The sequence below is a fragment of the Hippopotamus amphibius genome, chromosome 14 (genome assembly GCF_030028045.1).
Source record: "Hippopotamus amphibius kiboko isolate mHipAmp2 chromosome 14, mHipAmp2.hap2, whole genome shotgun sequence".
NCBI lineage: Eukaryota > Metazoa > Chordata > Mammalia > Artiodactyla > Hippopotamidae > Hippopotamus > Hippopotamus amphibius.
The window spans coordinates 73,477,257-73,495,886 of NC_080199.1; the positions used below are offsets into that span (position 1 = coordinate 73,477,257).

General features: G+C 44.7%; 1 long non-coding RNA gene across 6 annotated transcripts in view; it reads left to right on the forward strand.

Moving 5' to 3' along the window:
* LOC130835498 (uncharacterized) overlaps positions 1 to 13,573 on the forward strand; it is a 42,863-nt gene extending 29,290 nt beyond the window's left edge. The window contains exon 5 of one of the 6 annotated variants that reach the window (XR_009048949.1): positions 8,669 to 13,573. This is a non-coding gene — a long non-coding RNA (uncharacterized LOC130835498). The remainder of the gene's footprint in view (positions 1 to 8,668) is intronic. The other 5 variants (XR_009048951.1, XR_009048952.1, XR_009048950.1 and 2 more) reach the window with 5 other exon arrangements.
* Positions 13,574 to 18,630: the final 5,057 nt, after the last annotated feature.

Genomic DNA, 18,630 nt, shown 5'->3' on the forward strand with positions numbered 1-18,630 from the left:
GCTGGATGTTTAGGGATAGTCTAAAAACTTTGAAAGACTAGCTAGTAATTCAGGCAAAGGAATGAAAAGTGGAGGCTGGCCACTCAGATTCTCTGGATTGGGGACTTGTGGGAATTCATCTCGGCCTAACTGATGTTTATTCTGTACTTCAAAATGACTTTGAAGGCTTATTTGGAAGTTCCAACCCAGGAGAGGTGTCCCTTGCAAACCCTTGACTGTACAACATATCTTCTGGAGAGAGAAGACTGCTGTGGGAGAGCCTGGGAGAGCAGGCGGAGGAGGCAGGGCCACCCACAGATCACTCACCCTGGAGATGGCTGGTGTGCTGGCGGGGCTGCACCCCCCGCCACCTGTGCCGCAGGTGGGGGAAGCATCATGTATTCCATCAGTGGAAGGTGTTCTGTGCGTTGAGGGTGCTGCAGCCTGGTCACACCTCCTGCCTCCCAACCCCAGAAGTTGGCAAATGTTGCAGATCAGGGCTACATTTTCTGCTCTTAGCAAATCAGCAGTTAAACATTGACCAGCACCCGCTGTGTATAAACAAGATCCAAGAGGAACCAGTTAACCTGCTACAGAGAACAAAGAGTTTAGCATAAAACTGTGGGCAGATAAGCAGATACGGTTAATTGTATTATGTGTCCCTTCATTAATGGAAGCCTGATAGGAATTCGACCTGAAGTGACTCAGCGGTTAGTTCCCTTTACCGTATATCTTTGGAAGTAATCGAATGGACTTTTGTTATTTCTTTTATTTCCCCTAAAACGGAGGCCTCCAGTTGCAAAACTCCCAGTCGACAGATTACCCATACCTGATGGTCATGAAAAGTCCGCGAGTCCCATGTAAAAATTCAGAGCGTTGCCTGTCACTGGTGGCCCCAGACACCACGGTGGCAGCTTAGGGGTGTGGGGAGGTCGTCGAAGTGGACTGGAGTCTGGTGTTTTGATCTCAAAGCGGAATCTGACTTCTCTCTTTTAAACCTTACAACAATTTTCCTTCAGTAACCCTCTGAACGTAGAAGTGCTATTGAGGCCTGAGAGCAGTGAGTTGAACTTCACCCTGAACTTTGGAGGGAGGGCCTTTGTGTGGTTTTGGGATTGCGCTCCCTACGTCCCCCGAATTGCAAGCCTCGAGGTCCACTCCACCAGCTGACCTGCTTTTTTAACTGAAAGACTATGGCCTGACTTCCTACAGTTCTCTGTCTATAGGTTCCAGCCTGGTGGGTGCTATTGAGTTCATTTCAAAGACCGGCGTGGTACAACAGAAAACGGATGGAAGGTGGAGTGTGGAATTTAGCATCAGAAGACAGGTTCAAGGCAATCTAGGGTGTAGAAGCCAGAAAGTGGCGGAGGGTTTCCTGGGAAAGGGCACAAGGCAAGGAGCAGGGGCGGGGGTGGGGGCTGCAGAGTTTGTGGGTGGTGGAAATGTTCTAGATCCTTTTTAGGCGGTAGTTACACAAGTATATACATTTGTCAAAATTCGTCAAACAGCCCTGAAGATCTGTGCATTTTATTGAATGTAAATTACACAGCAGTTTTTAAAAGGATAGGTTCAACTCCTGGTCTTTTACTCTCTGTGTAGACGAGTTCTTTACCTGTTTGAGCCTTGCTTTCCTACCTGTAAAATGGAAGGACCATTTATACCTGTGCTGTGGGTGATCATGGACCTTAAATGAGATCACGTGAGTCAACAGTACTTGGAAATGATGAAAAGCCTTTACCCTGGTGACTGCCATTGTTACGTTTCCCTTCGGAGCAGATTACTGAGCTAGTACAAATCTGTGGACTCTGCCTTGCTACTTCCCTTGGAGAGTAGTGTTTATCTATTTTAAGGAGACTCTGGAGATATCAAAATGCTGCAGAAAAGCACATGGAATATGGATTTGCCAGGGAGAGGAGAGAGGGCTGGAAGGGAACAGCTGGGGAGAAAGCCATCAATCCAGCTCGGCAGCAGGGCCAGACGGATGCCGAGAGGGAGTCGCTAAATGCCTGTGAGAGAGTCGTGACCAGGAAAAGCAGCGTGAGTTAAAAAAAAAATCACATCTTGCCAAACAAACTGGGTCACATTCGTGATGGAGTTAGTCACTGAGCAGAGCCGGGAAAGCACATTTAGGGAAAAAAACAAAAGGTTTGGGGACTATGGTGACTCGTCCAGAAGGGACAAAAGCTGCTTTGGACTCCTGGCCTGGTTTGGTAGTTAAGTAAAAGATTCTTCTTGTCTGCAGTGTATCTTGTTGGTATTTGGGGTTTAAACCTGATCTTTACACCTCACAGCAATCACAACCTTTATATGGGAAGCAAGAGCACAGCACACATTTTAAAATGGAAAATCTTAGAAGCCAAGTGCAATGGAGACAGGGAAGGTGGGAAGGCTGTTCCGGAGTCCACCCTGGGAATTCCAGCGGGAGGGGACCACGGCCTGCACGCAGCCAGCTCCTGAGCCAGGACACCGGCAAAGTCTTTCAAGTCAGAGCAAAGGGCAAATGCCCTTTGGCAAGCAAATCCTACATAATGAGTGAACGATGCTGAAATCAAATTTTAAATGGTCAGCCACTAAAATAAAGTTAAACAGGGAAAGACTGAACAGGAAGAAATAGTCTACAAGAGAAATCTGATGTGTGAAATTTTGATTTTATCCTCATTATAAAAATTTTGGTGCTTTCTGCTAGAGGTTTCTGCCAAGAAATGTGATATGTTGAAAAAGAAGAGGAAATGTACTCTAGATACTGTGACTATGAAAGGCTGTTTAAAGTGATAGGAATCAGTCGAGCTTCTCTCAGTGACCAAGGTTATAAAATTAGGATCTTAAACTACCAAATCTGGGTGAGAAACACAAACAAACACTTTAGTAAAAGCAACATCTAAATCTACCTTAATATAACTTACATTTCCTCACCATGTTTGTCTTGTCCTTGGACATGTCAGATCTCTTATGTTGTTAATTTCCTCTTCTAAGAGCTGTCCCTATTGGAGCAAGGGAGGGAGCTGGGGAGAGGAGGTGGGGTGAGGATGCTGGAGTGTCTTTCTTGTGACCTCTGAATCCGAAAGTGGGTGCCATAAGATGCCGCCACATGCATGTGGGGTGCATTAGTATGTTGGCCCGGTGCTCAGGGTGCAGAACAAGCTAGGTGGGAGGCGCCTTCCCCACCCAGGTCTCAGACTCACAGGGAATCTGATGCCTTAAACCTCCACCTCAGCACTCAGTGACTTCAACTTCTAGCTGTACCACTCTGTGAATTAGCGCGTGGGATCTGAGACGGGCATTTGCATCCTGAAGCAGGCTCTGTGGACTTCTTCTGCCCTTTTCTTTCAGGTCTTCCAAAGTAGTTGAAGACACAGCGTCTCCCCAAGTGACTTGCGGGCTGTCAACCCCGTGAGAATCCCTGATTTCTCCCTGCCTTTGGGGCTTCCAGAGTTGGGTTTGAAGCTTATGTCCATGGCTTATTGGCCAAGTAGGAAACCTCTGTGAACACTGATTTTCTTGCCTGGAAGCAAGGCACAGAGTAAGTTAGCGGCCGATACACATGAGCTATAATCAGGTGCTTAACATTTTTGCCAAAAACTTGAATGGATCTTGATGGTAAGTTAGCAAATCAGCAGGCGTCTTCTACCGGATAGATGGGAACAAACGAGAGGGACTCATGATCCTCAGAGTCTGTGTTTTTGTCCCACATCGACTTTCCAAGCAGAGAACTGGAGGACATGTGATTTAACAGCAGCATCTGTGTGCTCCTGTGATGTGATAAGAAATCTGTATTTGGCCTTCATTCCCCAGTTCCTAGCACAAGCGCTTCTAAAGCCCTTGGAATTTCGCGAGTAACAGGACTGAGAGGAGCATCTATTGTTACTCATAATAAACCCCTTCCAACCAAACCTGAGTTTATATTCATGAAGTGACTTTTTGGGGGGAGGCGGCTTGAGAGCTGTAGGATGGGGGCTGGTTACCTCGGGGCTGGTTACCAGAGGAACCAGCGGAGTGATGAGAGGGTTGGAACTTTCAGCCCCACCTCCTGACATCCGGGGAGGGGAGAGGGGCTGGAGACTGAATTAATCACCAAAGGCCACAGATTTGATCAACCACGCTTCTGTAATGAACGTTCCATCCAACCCCGTAAGTGATGGGGTTTAGAGGGCTTCTGGGTTGGTGAACACCCTAAGGTCCTGGGAGAGTGAGTTTCCCAGAGAGGGCGTGGAAGCTCCATCTGATACCACACCCCAGGCATCTCTTCCGTTTGACTGGGCATTTGTATCCTTTAGAATATCCTTTATTGTAAGCTGGTACTAGCAAGTAAAGCGCTTCCCTGAGTTCTGTGAGCTGTTCTCACAAATCATTGAGTCTGAAGAGAGAGTTGTGGGAACCTCTGACTTTGTCGCTAGCCGGTCACAGAAGTACAGGAGGCCCTGGGACTTGCAATTGGCATCTGAAGAGCGTGCAGTTTGTAGGACTGAGCCCTTAACCTGTGGGGTCGGTGCTAACTCTGGAGAGTTTGTGTCAGAATTGAATTAAATCATGGAACACCCATTTGGTGTCCAGAGAGTTGGAGAACTGGTTGGTATGAAAAAAAAAAAAAAAAAACAAACCCTTTGGTGTCCGAGTGTGAATAGAAACAGATCATAACGTGTGAACTAGAGTTAGGAGCCTGGTCCACAGTGTGCCCCTGTTGGGGTCGGGGCAGGATGCGGTAATCTGATGCTGTCAGAGTTCTTTAGTTGCAAGCCATGGAAACAGACTGACACTCTTAGTGGGAAGGCCTTTGCTGGAAAGGTATGGAATAGTTGTTGGATGCTGAAGGACCAAGCCTCAGGGAGAAGAGAATGGGGCTGTTAGCCGGAATGAATGGGCAGACTCTGTGTCTCCACCTACCCCATCAGAACTCTGCTCCACTGTTTTCTGCTACATCATCCTCACCAAGACTCAAAGCCCTAGGAACCAGAATCCGAATGGCTTAAATTGGGTTCTCTGTGTGCCCTCCCACCCTGACGGAGGTGCCCTCATAACTTCTCAGAATAAGGGAAGAGTAATTGCCTACTGGGAAGTCAGGTTGCTTTTACCCCAAAAAGTGGAAAGGCATGTTTGACAGGCTGAAGAAGCGAGACGTCTCTGGCATGGCATCTTTAGGCTCCGTTGTTTTTTTTTTTTAAAAAAAGGACCACAGGAAAACAAGGAAATGATTCCATCTCATCCTTCCCTGGCCAGGATCCGGGCCAGTCTTGGGCAGCACACATTCAGAGACCTTTGACTGCTTGGGAGGTGTTCAAAAAGGAGCAACTAAGACAGGGAACGTCTGGAAAACATGACACCTAAGAAATGGGTAAAGGCTCGAAGAGATTGAACCCAAAGAAGAGAAGACTGAGTGGGCACCTGATGGCTGTTCTCAGATATCTGAAGGTCTGGAAGGCAGAAGAAGAAGACTTTTGTATTTAGCACCTCTAAAAGGAAGGACTAAAACCAACAGACAGACTTTAAAGAGGGACAGATTTCAGCTCTGTTCAGTAGCTATAAGAAAGATCTTCCCAAAAAACCCGAAATCTACGGCTGGAAATTAAATGAGCTGGCACGAGGTGGGGAATTTTCCATTCCCGGGAAGCCTCCGTTCGTTAATTAGCAAGAGCGACGAGCGCATGCCTCACACCAGATGACGACACACCGTGTCGTGCCCTGCTGAGGACCCTGAGCAAGGGCTCACACAGCAACAGCTCTCCCTGCTTGGCCACACCTCCTGCAGAGCACTTCTCCGTATGTGGAGTTCTGGATGTGCACCATGTGAGCGATGATGGACGGAGAGGACGAGAAGGGCCTCCAAATACCCTCTTGGACCACCTGCCCAGGGCCATGTGGTACAAGCGTACCATGTGCGGGGCCTTAATTTAGAGCATTGCTTCACCCAAGGGCCTCTTTGGGGATGTGTTATATTAATGGGCATCTTTCATTTACCTCTCAGTGTGAATCAAGTGCGCGTCTTGCTTTATCACTGAACAACATTCAGCAAAAATACGCAAAGTCTCTTGGGCTAAACCTTTTATTAGAAAATTACAACATCAGAGTTGGAAAGGACTTTGTGATCAATGAATTTACAATGCCTGAATATATCCAATAGCATTCTCGACAAGTTGATATGTAACCTGTCTTGATTTCCCTAAAACACTCACGATTTCGTAAAGTAACCCACACAACTCTGGGCAGTTTTGGTTGCTAAAATCCTTTCTTATATTTGGGTAAACTATCCACTATGTGGCTATATCTATCAAAGTTTAAAGTGCACAAAGCCTTTGACCAGCAATTCCACTTTTAACAATTTATCCTACAGACGTAGTCCCCATGGGCTGAAAGACATGTGTCAAAGATATTCATTGCAGCAAAGGGCTGGAAATAATTTAAATGTTTAATCACGGGACTGATTAAACAAATTATGCAATGTCTATTCTATGGAATATCAGGCAGCTATTAAACAATTAAAGCTTTCTCATGCACTGACAGGGAAAAGTCTTTACATTGGTTTTTCTGCCCCTGGTTATGTTGTTTAGTGGGAAAAAGAGATTAGCTGAATAATACATATGACATTTATATAATCAAAAAGAATGATATACACGAATATATGTTTAGGTTTTATCTGGAAAAATACTGGCAGCTGTGGTTGCCTCTGAGAAAGGAAACTGTGAGATTGGGTATCAGGGGTGGAAGGGAGAATTTTATGTGTGTATGTTTATGAATATATGTGTAGGTAGACATATATGTATGTTTATATGTACACATATATTTCTTTTGACATTTTTTGCCTGTACATATATCACTTTACTTCTTTAAAAATATGCCCTTCAAAATATATATATATATATATATATATATATATATATGTCTTTAGGCAACAAAAACAAAAATAGACAAATGAGACCACATTAAATTTAAAAACTTCAGTGCATCAAAGGAAACAATCAACAGAATAAGGCAACCTACAGAATGGGGGAAAATATTTGCAAATCGTGTTATCTGATAATGGATTCATATCCAGAGTATATAAGGGACTTCTAGAAATCAACAAAAACAACAAAAACCAAATAACCCAATTCAAAAATGAGCAAAGGACTTAAATAGGCAGTTCTACAAAGACGATATAAAAATGGCCAACAAACATATGAGAAGATGCTCAACATCACTCATCATCAGATAAATGCAAATCAAAACCACAATGAGATCTCACCTCATTCCCTTAGGATGGTCGCTGTCCAAAGTTCAAAAAATCACAGGTATTGGCAAGGATATGGAGAAACCGGAACGCTTGTGCACTGTTGGTGGGTGTAAAATGTAAATGTAAAGTGGTGCAGCCATACGGAAAACAGTATGGAGGTTCCTCAAAAAATTTAGAAAAGAACTACCATACAATGCAGCAGTTCCACTCCTCAGCATACACCCAAGAGAATCCAAAGCAGGACTTCAAAGAGATAGTTGCACATCCATGTTTCTTGCACCATTATTCATAATAACCAACATGTGGAAGCAACCCAAATGCCAGTCAGCAGGTGAATAGGTACGATGTGGTCTCTGCATACAACGGAATGTTATATAGCCTTAGGAAAAGAAGGAACTCCTGCCACACACTGCAATATGGATGCACTGTAAGCACCCTACACTAAGTGAAATAAATCAGTCACAAAAGGACAGATACTGTATGATTCCACTAACATGAGGTATCTACAGTAGTGCAGATCATAGAGACAGAAAGCAGAAAGGTGGTTGCCAAGGGCTTGGGTGAGTGGGAATTAGTCTTTAATGGGTATAGAGTTTCAGTTTTGCAAGATGAGAAAGTTCTAGAGATCTGTTGTAAGATGATGTGAATGTAGTTAACAACACTGAATTGTACACTTTAAAATGGTTAAGATGATTAGAAGAAAAAAAATTTGACCTCTTAAATCCTAGCACTGAGCCCACTTGGTTTCAATTCTCAAAGCTGTGCAGAACACCTTCATCTATCTTCCTTCTTTTCTTTTCTTTCTTTCTTTCTTTCTTTCTTTCTTTCTTTCTTTCTTTCTTTCTTTCTTTCTTTCTTTCTTTCTTTCTTTCTCTTTCTTTCTTTCTCTCTCTCTCTCTTTCTTTCTTTCTTTCCTTTCTTTCCTTCCTTCCTTCCTTCCTTCCTTTCTTTCTTTCTTTTTCTTTCTTTCTTTCTTTCTTTCTTTCTTTCTTTCCTTTCTTTCTCTCTCTCTCTCTTTTCCTTCCTTCCTTCCTTTCTTTCTTTTTCTTTCTTTCTTTCTTTCTTTCTTTTTCTTTCTTTCTTTCTTTCTTTCTTTCTTTCTTTCTTTCTTTCTTTCTTTTTCTTTCTTTTCTCTCTCTCTCTCTCTCTCTTTCTTTCTTTCTTTCCTCTTCCTTCCTTCCTCTTCTTTCCTTCCTTTCTATTTTTTAAAAAATTTTATTTTATTTTTTTGGCTGCATTGGGTCTTAGTTGCAGCATGCAGGATTTTCATTGTGGCATATGGGATCTTTTGTTGCAGTCCGTGGGCTCCTCTCTTGTTGTGGCATGTGGGCTGCAGGGTGCATGGGCTCTGTAGTTTGCGGCACTTGGGCTCTCTAGTTGAGGAGCTTGGGCTCAGTAGTTGTGGCTCGGGGGCTTAGTTGCTCCGCAGCACGTGGAATCTTAGTTCCCCGACCAGGGATTGAACCTGCGTTCCCTGCATTGTAGGATGGATTCTTTACCACTGGACCACCAAGGAAGTCCGCAACTTCATCTTTTTCCTAAAACACATGAATCTGAAGAATTCTAACCACGGCCCCTTGGACCAGCTGCTCTTCTGCAGGTTAAACAAGCCACATCTTTATGTCATCTCTTCCACTCTGGCCATCTGGTCGCCTGGCTGGCCCAGAACCTGCAGTGCTGTAGCAGGACTGTGGGCATCCTCGACACGCTGAAGCCCATGCACCATGCCAGAGGATGGGCCCTGTCTGGAGCAGCCAGTGCAAGCAGAGCAGTCACGATTCACTGGAACAGGAGACAAAACCAGTATCCTTTAAATTCTCATGGCTACTTTACACTTTTTAAGGGATTTTACAAACTGGGTTAAACTTACTACTCACCACGACCCTTTGGGGTGGGCATTTCAGGAAGAGAAGGCCTCAGTCAGGGAGATTAGCATTTACGCTGGTCTTCTAAGTCCTTAATGTGTGGGCTCTTTCCACTCTGCAGCCTGCCTTTGATTTCACATAAAAACAAACCAAAAATCAAATAAGCAAAACAAAAACAAAACCAAAAAGATCGTTTGCTAAGTTGTCCCAAGTTTTATAATTCTGAGAGACTGCGAACGTCTTCTATAGAGGTAGAAGAAACGGATTGAACTGCTCCCCATATCACAGTGCACATCGACAAGGACCAAAGGCTGTTTGTGGGGTGCCCTTGGTACCTGGCCCTCCATGAGCCAGGAGAGCCAGGGGCCTCGTCTTGGCTCTACTGGCGAGACCTGAGCCCACCTCCACACAAGGGTAAGGGAACAGTTAAACCTCCACTTTGTGAAAAGAGCAGTCCCCTTCCCCATGGCTGCATAAGAGGAGCCCAGAGTTTCCTTAGGGAAATCCTCAGGTCTGTGACCTGGGCCCTGCCAGGGCTCAGGAGATGCCTCTCCTGCAGGGGCTGGAAAGGAAAAGTGGCAGCTGGGGGTGGGGTGAGGGCTGGGATGGGGAAGGTGGAGTGAAAGAGGGCCCCTGGCAGCCAGGATGAGAGCGAGTGGTACCCAGAGGCCTCTAGCAAAGGATCCCCGCTGGGCTGTGCACACCACCCAGGCCCGCCCTGGCTGTTTTCATCCCAGTCAGCATGTGCCCCCAAGGCTGCACGTTCACCTCTACTAACTTTATTTTCCCCTTTAGGATGCTCTCCTTGGCCATTTTAACCTAATTTCATCAGGATAAACTAGTTAGGGAGGCAGAAGGAAGAGGCACATAGGAAAATTTCCTTGCAGTCTGGAGCATCAGGGTCCCCCAGGGAATGAGAAAAGGGCTTCTCTTCTTGCGCATAGAAAAAGATGTTTTGCACATAGAAAAAGACAAGTGTCTACAAAAGACACTCCCTGGTGTTCTAAACTGGCAAATGCTGGGCTAGGGAGAAAGGAGGCAGGGAGAGGAAGGTGGAGGGGTTTCTGCAGGAAGTCAGCTTTCTGACCTCTCACTGATAGATCTAGTTGCAGGGAGTGATATTTTAAATATTCAACAAGCAAGCCTGACCAATCAGAGCAGTCACCCGTGGTGGGGCCTTGGTGTCAGCTCCTGGAGGCCCCCTGCTGGGCCATATGTTCCCCCATTGGTTGCAGGATAGTGGAGGGTCTGGGGGGGCCAGGGCTTTGGCTGTTTAGCAACCTGTGTGAAGTGTTTCCACTTGAATGCGTGGTGTGGCTGCATCGTTTCACAGCAGCTGAATGTCAGTCTGGTGGGCCCGGGATGAGAGATGCTGGTCCTGGTGGCCTCTCCACTGCCTCGAGCTCATCAGATGCTTTTTCCAAGTCACTCCCAGCATCAGTGGCCTCACCCAGTTCCCTGGCAGCATTGCAGACGTTTCTTCTCTCCCACACAGAGTCGGGCAGTGCCAGATGTCCTGGGGAACAGCTGGGTGCCTCCTGGCCTGCAGGAGCTCATGCATGTGTGGCTCTGACATCCGAGGAGCAGGCGGCTCTTGCTTTACCAGGAGGGATCTTTCTCTTGTTTCTCACCCTCTTCTTCCAGGCTGACGTGCAGCTGGCACTGGCTGTGCCTCATCTCATCAGGAATCCAGGGTTCTTCCTCCATAAAGAGGAGGGGCCCGGGCTTCCAGAACCACGGACAGATGTCTGCGGGAAGGGGCCTCCACACCTGCCAAACCGCCAGCTTCCTTTCTCGTTCTCAAGGGCCCTGGGGAACACAAGCATTTGAAAAACGTGTCGTATGCCCTGCAGTTTCCACTTTCCCCGAAGACAAGCTATCTCGTCTGAGAGTGAAAAATCAGGCAGCTGAGTTTCCTGAGATGGGAGGTGAGAGGTGGTCTGTGAGACAATGTACACGTTGCCCAGGAGCCTCACTTCCTAAGACCAGCCCGGGATGGGCGTGGGGACATTAGCGGCCTTGTCCTGAAAGAGGAGACCATAAAGACCCGTCTTCATTTTCACGATCTGAGAACTTCTCTTCTGGTGAGGCTTGCAATGGAGCGCTGCGTTTTATCCTTCTTCTTTCTATGTATTTCTAAGATATATAGTTTAAAAATTCACATTTATAAAAACATCACAACCCGGTGCCTCCTGCCTCACCCATTCTTACCCACAGTTACTATTTCCCAGAGCCAACTGCTGGCTGTGATTTTAGTGGTACCCCTGGTATTTGCAGCAGTCATTCTAAATAGTATGTTTATAAAGCTGTATCTTTACTTTGATAATTTTGGAAATCTTCTACTGACATTGCTGTGGAAGATGAGGGTTTAGCGTTCCTCCCCACTCCTAGACACAGGTGTTCACACCTGTCTCTCACTTTCCCACAGAGTTCTCATCCCATCTTAGATGCCACCCATCATAAGATGTAGCATTATTTATGTCACTACAAAAGAACAAATGTGCTCCCAGTTAAACTTTGAAACAATACTTTCTTATCACATTGACTACAAGTTGCAGTCTGACTTCCAAGATGTTAAAATGTGAGAAGTATGTGCACGTTAGAATATTATAAATTATGGACAGCACAATTTCTGATTAAATCACCGATAAGTATTTGCATTATTTTGACTGTCTACACAGTGTACTATAATTACATTTTGCTTCTTGTACATCTCTCCCCCCCAGAGTTAATAATTGCCTTATCTATTTAATTGTGTAGTATTTTGGGGTGTTTATGAGTAATTCATCCCCAGACTCTCTTCAACATGATGAACACATTGGTAATCTCTCAGTTGTGTTTCCCTCCTTGTGGGGATGTCTTCCTGGGGATGTCTTCCTGGAGCTCTCTTCCTGCTCCAAACTCGGGGCTGGTTCCCGGTTGGCCCACTGCAGTTACCAACTCAGAGCTTCCCTTTAGCATCATCCTGGGAATCCCCTTTCCTTCTCTCCTGGGTTGGATCCCCTATTTCCTGGAGCTTCTGTCTTCTTTCTTGGGTAATTCTTTGTTTTGTTGGAGCACACCCTTCAGTAGATTCTTGAGAAAGGGTTCATGGCAGGTGAATGTTTGGGGACCTTGTAAGTGTCTTTATTGGACTGTTGCACGTGATAGCTTGTCTGGATATAGACTTGGACTTCGCAAATAATTTTTCTTCGTGTGAGAGGCTTCCCTTCAATGTCTCGTGATTTAGTGCTCATACTAAAGGGATGTGTGTCAGGGTGAAGCTTATGGACCACTGGGCTCCGGGTTGGTAATTCTGCAGCAATCTGGGTGCTTCACTCGGGGATCCTGCTAGGTCAGTCTCTGTCTTTTCTCTGGGACTCATCAGCTTCCCTAGAGATGAATCATCTGATCTGCCTGTAGGGTATAAGCCTCACTGCCAGCATTCTGGGAGCCAAGAGGGGGGAGGAGACTGCGGGATGTTACAGTCCAAAATGCAGACTGTCACTTAATCCTGTTTCAGCAGCGGGTCACATGCCGGCTCCCAGTTGTGCCTGCTGTCCAGATGATCTCTGATTCAACCTCTTCTCCCAGGGCGGGGCAGGGGCACGGCCTGGCTGTGCAGGCCATGGGAAGAAATGGGGCGTCTCCTTGTTCCTCGCACAGGTTTTCAACACATTTGTTTTCAGCATACCTGCACCCATGTTCTGCACAAAGGGAACCAATTTCTGTTTCTTTCTAAGGTTCTGTGGAAGCTGGTTCCAACCTTCCAGACTTCCCTCCCTGTGGGCTTAGGTTTTGGCTGTATCTTCTCTATGAAATTAATTACCTCTCATTCGTTTGCTTTTTTTAGTTTCCAGAATATTGTTGACATTTTTTGTCTGCTCTTGTCTCCATTCCTGTTCTCTCTTTGTCCTTATGGGTCTAGACAAGGTATGCTGGTAAATGTTTGACAAGTGGCTCTTGAGGGGTGGGAGAGCCCTGACTTGTAGCAGTCCTGTTTCAAGGGTGTAAATGCTCCTACCATGGCTATTTCAAGCAACCAAAAGGATATTACTGAGCATGCAGATGGGAAAAAGTGCAGAGAAGCACATCATTATATAATATTTCCACCATACAGATACAATAGACATAGACACTAGCTATAAATAACCTCAAGAGAATATATAATTGTAAAATTACTATGAAGTGATGTTTTGAGAAATTGTTAGCCTTGTTTTCAATGTAATTTTTAAAATTGTAAGCTTATATGATTTAGCTTCAAAAATAACTGTATTTAGATTGAACTTGGTGTACCCCCCAAAAAATAATAAATAAATAAATTAAAAAAAAAAACTGTATTTAACAACTGGTTCAAAAAATTCCTAAAAATGTGATAATCGGTTCTCACAAGCCAATATCAACTGGTCCTGGCATATCACTGGGTTAATGCCTCTTTTTCCCCCCATGTACCCGTCACTCACTTTATTTTTTTTAAGAACTTTTATTGAGATACCGTTGACATACCATAAGCTGCATATATTTAAAGTGTACAATTTGATATTTTTTTCTTATTAGTAATGTATATATGGCAATCCAATCTCCCAATTCATCCTCACCTAACCCACCCCCACTCCCCCACCCCCGCTTTCCCCACTTGGTGTCCATATGTGTGTTCTCTACATCTGTGTCTCTATTTCTGCCTTGCAAACGGGTTGATTTGTACCATTTTCCTATATTCCGCATAAATGTGTTAATATATGATATTTGTTTTTCTCTTTCTGACTCACGTCACTCTGTATGACAGTCTCTAGGGTTAACGCCTTAGGGTTAATGCCTTTTTAAGAGTTTAATTGTCATTTCAGTATATTATTGAAAAACTCTTTTTCTTTTTTTTGTGGGGGGCAGGTAGCTGCACTGCATGGCTTGTGGGATCTTAGTTCCCCGGCCAGGGATTGAACCCACGCCCTCTGCAGCGGAAGTGCAGAGTCTTAACTACTTGAACCACCAGGGGGGTCCCAAAAAACTATTTTTCAAATGAAAACACTAATTAAAAAAGATACGTGCACCCCAGTGTTCATTGCAGCACTCTTTACAATAACCAAGACATGGAAGCACCCCCAGTCCCATCAACAGATAACTGGATTAAGAAGATATGGTACATATACACAATGGAATGTTACTCAACATGAAAAAGAATGAAATAATGTCATTTGCAGCAACATGGATGGACCTAGAGAATGTTATGCTTAGTGAAATAAGTGAGACAGAGAAAGACAAATACTATATGATATCACTTATTGTGGGATCTAAAACATATTACAAATGAAAGTATATACACAGCAGAAACAGACTCAGATATAGAAAACAAACTAGTGGTTACCAAAAGGGAGAGGGAAGGGAGGAGGGAAAAATTGGGGGTATAGGATTAACAAACTACTGTATATAAAATATATAAGCAACACAGATATACTGTATAGCACAGGGAGTTACACCTACTATCTCGTAGTAACCTATAATGAAATATAATCTGCAAAAATACTGAGTCCCTGTGCTGTACACCTGAAACTAAGGCAATATGGTAAATCAACTATATTTCAATTTAAAAAACTGTTTTTCAGTTTGCTGCTTTATAGCATACAATTATCTTTCCTCACATATTAGGGGTTTCCCCCCAGTTTTATTGAGATATAATTGCACATGCTATTAATACAATGGTAATTCATCCAAAATTCATATTATCTAACTGAAACTCTCAAACTGTGGTGAAGGAAGAATGACACCTCAGTGGGATGAATGACCCTTGACTTGAGGAGTAAATAGAAGAGTTGCAATGACGACAGGGTAGGTAATCAGTACGGGTGGTACTCAGAGGAAAGGGATGTCAACTTGATCCAGCATGAGGTCCCACTAGGACAAGGCAGTAACTGGGCCAAACTTTCTGTCTTGATTTAATCTCCGTTTTTTAAAAAGACTGTTTAGTGTATCTGTGTTTCTTAGCAGTGCTCTGAAGTAGTGCCAACCAACTTCTCACTTCAAACACACAAAATTGTGAAGGGTCCATGTAATAGCGTTGAGTGACTGCACAAAGCCTTTCACTAGCTAAGCTCAAAGCATTTTACCATTTCTCCAAAGTGCCTCATGACGTCTCACCACACCCCAGTGTGGGAGTCGAAGGGGAATATCATTATCCCCATTCTACAGACGAAAGAAACAGAGGCCTTAAAGCAAATCGACAATAGCTGAGATTGGCTTCATCAGCCTGCAAATCCAGTATGCTCACATTTCATGATAGCAGGATCCTAGGCACTAATTTATATTTTTCTGCCTCGACCTAGTAAAGTCAGGGTGCAAGTTTTGTTACCTGAAATATCAAAAAGTTCTTTTAAGTCCTAACTTGTATGGTGCCAGTTTTGACCTTTGTTGAGCCTCTCGCACCTTCCTACATGCGTGGTTTTAAAGTATTTTTCATACATTATTCAACATAACTCCAGTCTGGCTATAGGAATAGGGGAGGGTTGGCAAGAGCAGAAGTCTGAGCCATTTGGATAACAAGGGAAAGACCAGATACCGTGGTTTAGTTTTATACTCACAAAGCATCAACATTTGCCAAATTGACAATAGACTTTTTGAGCATTTACTACGTGCCATGTATGGAATTTAGTACTTTACATGCGTTATCTCATTTAAACTACTTTAATCTTCACAGTAGCAATTTGTGGTTGGTGTTAATATTATCCCTATTTTACACATGAGGGACGTGAAGCTTACAGAAGTCAAGAAACACAGCCAGCTTCTCGGCTACAGCAACTGGTGTAGAGATGGACCTGTCACCCAGCAGAGCCTCAGCCCAGGGTATTCTGAGCTGGAGCCGGCAGAAGAACCCTTCCTTCTCTGGTCACAGAGTCGTTTGACAGGAAACCCAGTGAGGTGGGCTCCCGTGTCCACTGCTGTGTGAAGAAAGCTCTCTGTAGGAGGAGGGAATGAAATCCACACAGAGAAGAGCAGAGACAAGATGGGGAGAAAGAATTCCGATGGAATTCAAACCCTTGCCTCTGAGTCCCTGCCTCCCTTATCTAAGCTAGTGTGAGTTCAGAGTGTCACTTGGCTGCTGGGAGAGCCTGACCCACACAGTGTTTAAGCACCTGCTCTCCTGCTGCTAGACGTTACCATATTTACCAGGATAGGAGAGCCCACCATTGGGCTCCTTAGACTTACCCCAATCTCAGTCAAATCTGCAAGCAGGTAAACTTTCCGCACAGTGCAACCCTTCTTCTACTTCTAGACACATTCTGTGTCTCATCCATAAGATTCTTCTCTATCTCTTGTTACTTGCCTCAAGACTCCTAATGCAGATACACCATATTGCGATAACGTGGTCGGCTTAAGCGTCCATACGCGTGACTTTGTCTCCCGACCTCAAGAGGCAGGAGAAAAGCCATGGTACTAACAATACAAACTATACGATGGCCCACTGGCCAGAACGTCACAGGCCAGAATTTTTTTTTTTTTTGGATAGGGTGGGGGCTGGAGGAACATTATAGAATTGTCAACTTTTCATTTTGCCAGACTTAGTAGGCTAAAATTTATCCTTCTCCAACTTTTCATCCATTCATTCATACATTTACAGCAAGTCTAGTAAATACTCTGCTGTAAGCCGGAGAGTACAAAGCAACGTCACAGCCAAGTCACTGGATGACTATAAAGGTCATACTAATTCTTTTTCCTAAAATTCCACTCTTCACTTCACTTGATGCCTTTGATTACCTTGCAGAATTCAGGGGAGAGTATAAGCAGATTTTCAGTCATTCTTGTTGGCAATAATTTAAAAAATGAGTTGGAAGCCAGGAAGGGCAAAGGACGTGAAGAGGAAGCCCTGGCAGTAGAAGCCGATGTCGTGTAGCCTTGGCCCAGGTGCCGAGCGGTGCAGGCAAAGGGCACAGCCTGGCCTGCAGGGGCACCAGCCCAGGAGCTCAGGGAAGTGAGGGGCCTCTGTGCTCTGGCTTTGGAGTGAAGTAGGTAACGGTGATGTCGAGGCTTTATAAACCCTGATGTTAAGCCTTGAGGTAATGTAATCATTCTCACCTCTGTGTAACTGAATAGTAAACTACATTTGGCCAAAATTGTGCCTTTAGGATTATAGCCAAAGCAAGATGCAGAGCAATCAATGAGAGAGCCACTCACATTGGATCAGACACAGAAAAAGCCTTCTTGGTGTATATCGTATCTACATCTAAATAAGCAAAATAAATTTGTAAGAATCTCCTTAAAATGGCTGGAGGGGGAAATCTGAAAAGTTTCTAGTAAGCAAAGCATAATGAAATGGATATTAATTGTACAGTACCCATTACTTTTAATTTAATATGCCCTTGATAAGCTCTTTATATACTGTGTTGTCTATTGTTTTGTTTCAATGAAAGTAAAAATTATCTATTAGAGCTTTTGTGGATTCATTTTATTATTTTATTTTATTTTTTGGCCACACTGCATGGCGTGTGGGATCTCAGTTCCCTGACCAGGGATTGAACCCGGGACCACTGCAGTGAAAGTGCCCAGTCTTAACCACTGGACCACCAGGGAATTCCCTGGAGATTCATTTTTAACCATGTTCTCCCAACTGTACTCTTTCTAGGTGTCTTTAGGGGCTTCAGTGATGCAGCACTTGGGTTGGAGAGTATGGTAGGCAACCTCCAAGAAGACCCTTCCTGATCCCGGCCTCCTGGTGTTCCCACTCTTGCCTGGTCCCTCCCACACTGTATCAGAGTTGGTCTGTGTAACCAGTAGGATACAGCAGAAGTGACTGCAGTCCATTTCCAAGGTTAGGTTTGAAAAGACATTGCAGCTTCCACGTCAAGTGCTTTCTCTCTCACCTTCTCTCGAATCCCTCTTTCAGGAAGCCAGCTGTCATGTCACAAGGACACACCGCGTCCCGAGAGGTGTGTGAGGCTAGGCTCTGAGGCTGCTGGCTAAGAGCCAGTGAGGAGCTGTGGTCCCTAAGAACCGTGCGGTGCCCGGGGGCGTGGCTCCTCCAGCCCCTGCCGAGCCTCCAGGAGACTGTGGTCCTGGCTTGACTACCATCTCACCCGGGGCCTGAGTCAGAGCCGCCCTGTGAGCTCGCTCCCAGATTCCTGACCCTCAGAAACTGTGAGAGATCGTACATGTCTGTTGTTTTAAGCTCCTGAGTCTGGGGTGATTAATTATGCAGCAATAGATGATTAACACAGGGAGGGGAGACAGCATTTATTCTGCTACCCTCACTCTCTCAAGGAGCCCCTTCTTCCCTCTGCAGGGAGAGCTGCCCTGGTCCCTGATTACAGGGGTCGAGGCACCCTCACTTCCTTTGCTGTCACTGTCACGCCTTTGCTGTCCCCTGGTTGTTTGGACGTAGGGATGAGAAAGCACACACAGAATTTACAGGATGACACAGGTGGTTCTTCTTGTCCCTGTCCCAACTGGGTGGAGCATGGAAAGCATTTTTGTGCATGTGTAGGCTTTAGAACTAGGCATAGAAAAGAAAAAAATAAGCTTCAATTGTTTATTTCTTTTTACAAAAGAAATAGTATCTGTGGTATAAAAAAATAAAAAAGCAAGCCCATTAAATACCCTTAATTCCAATATGCAGAT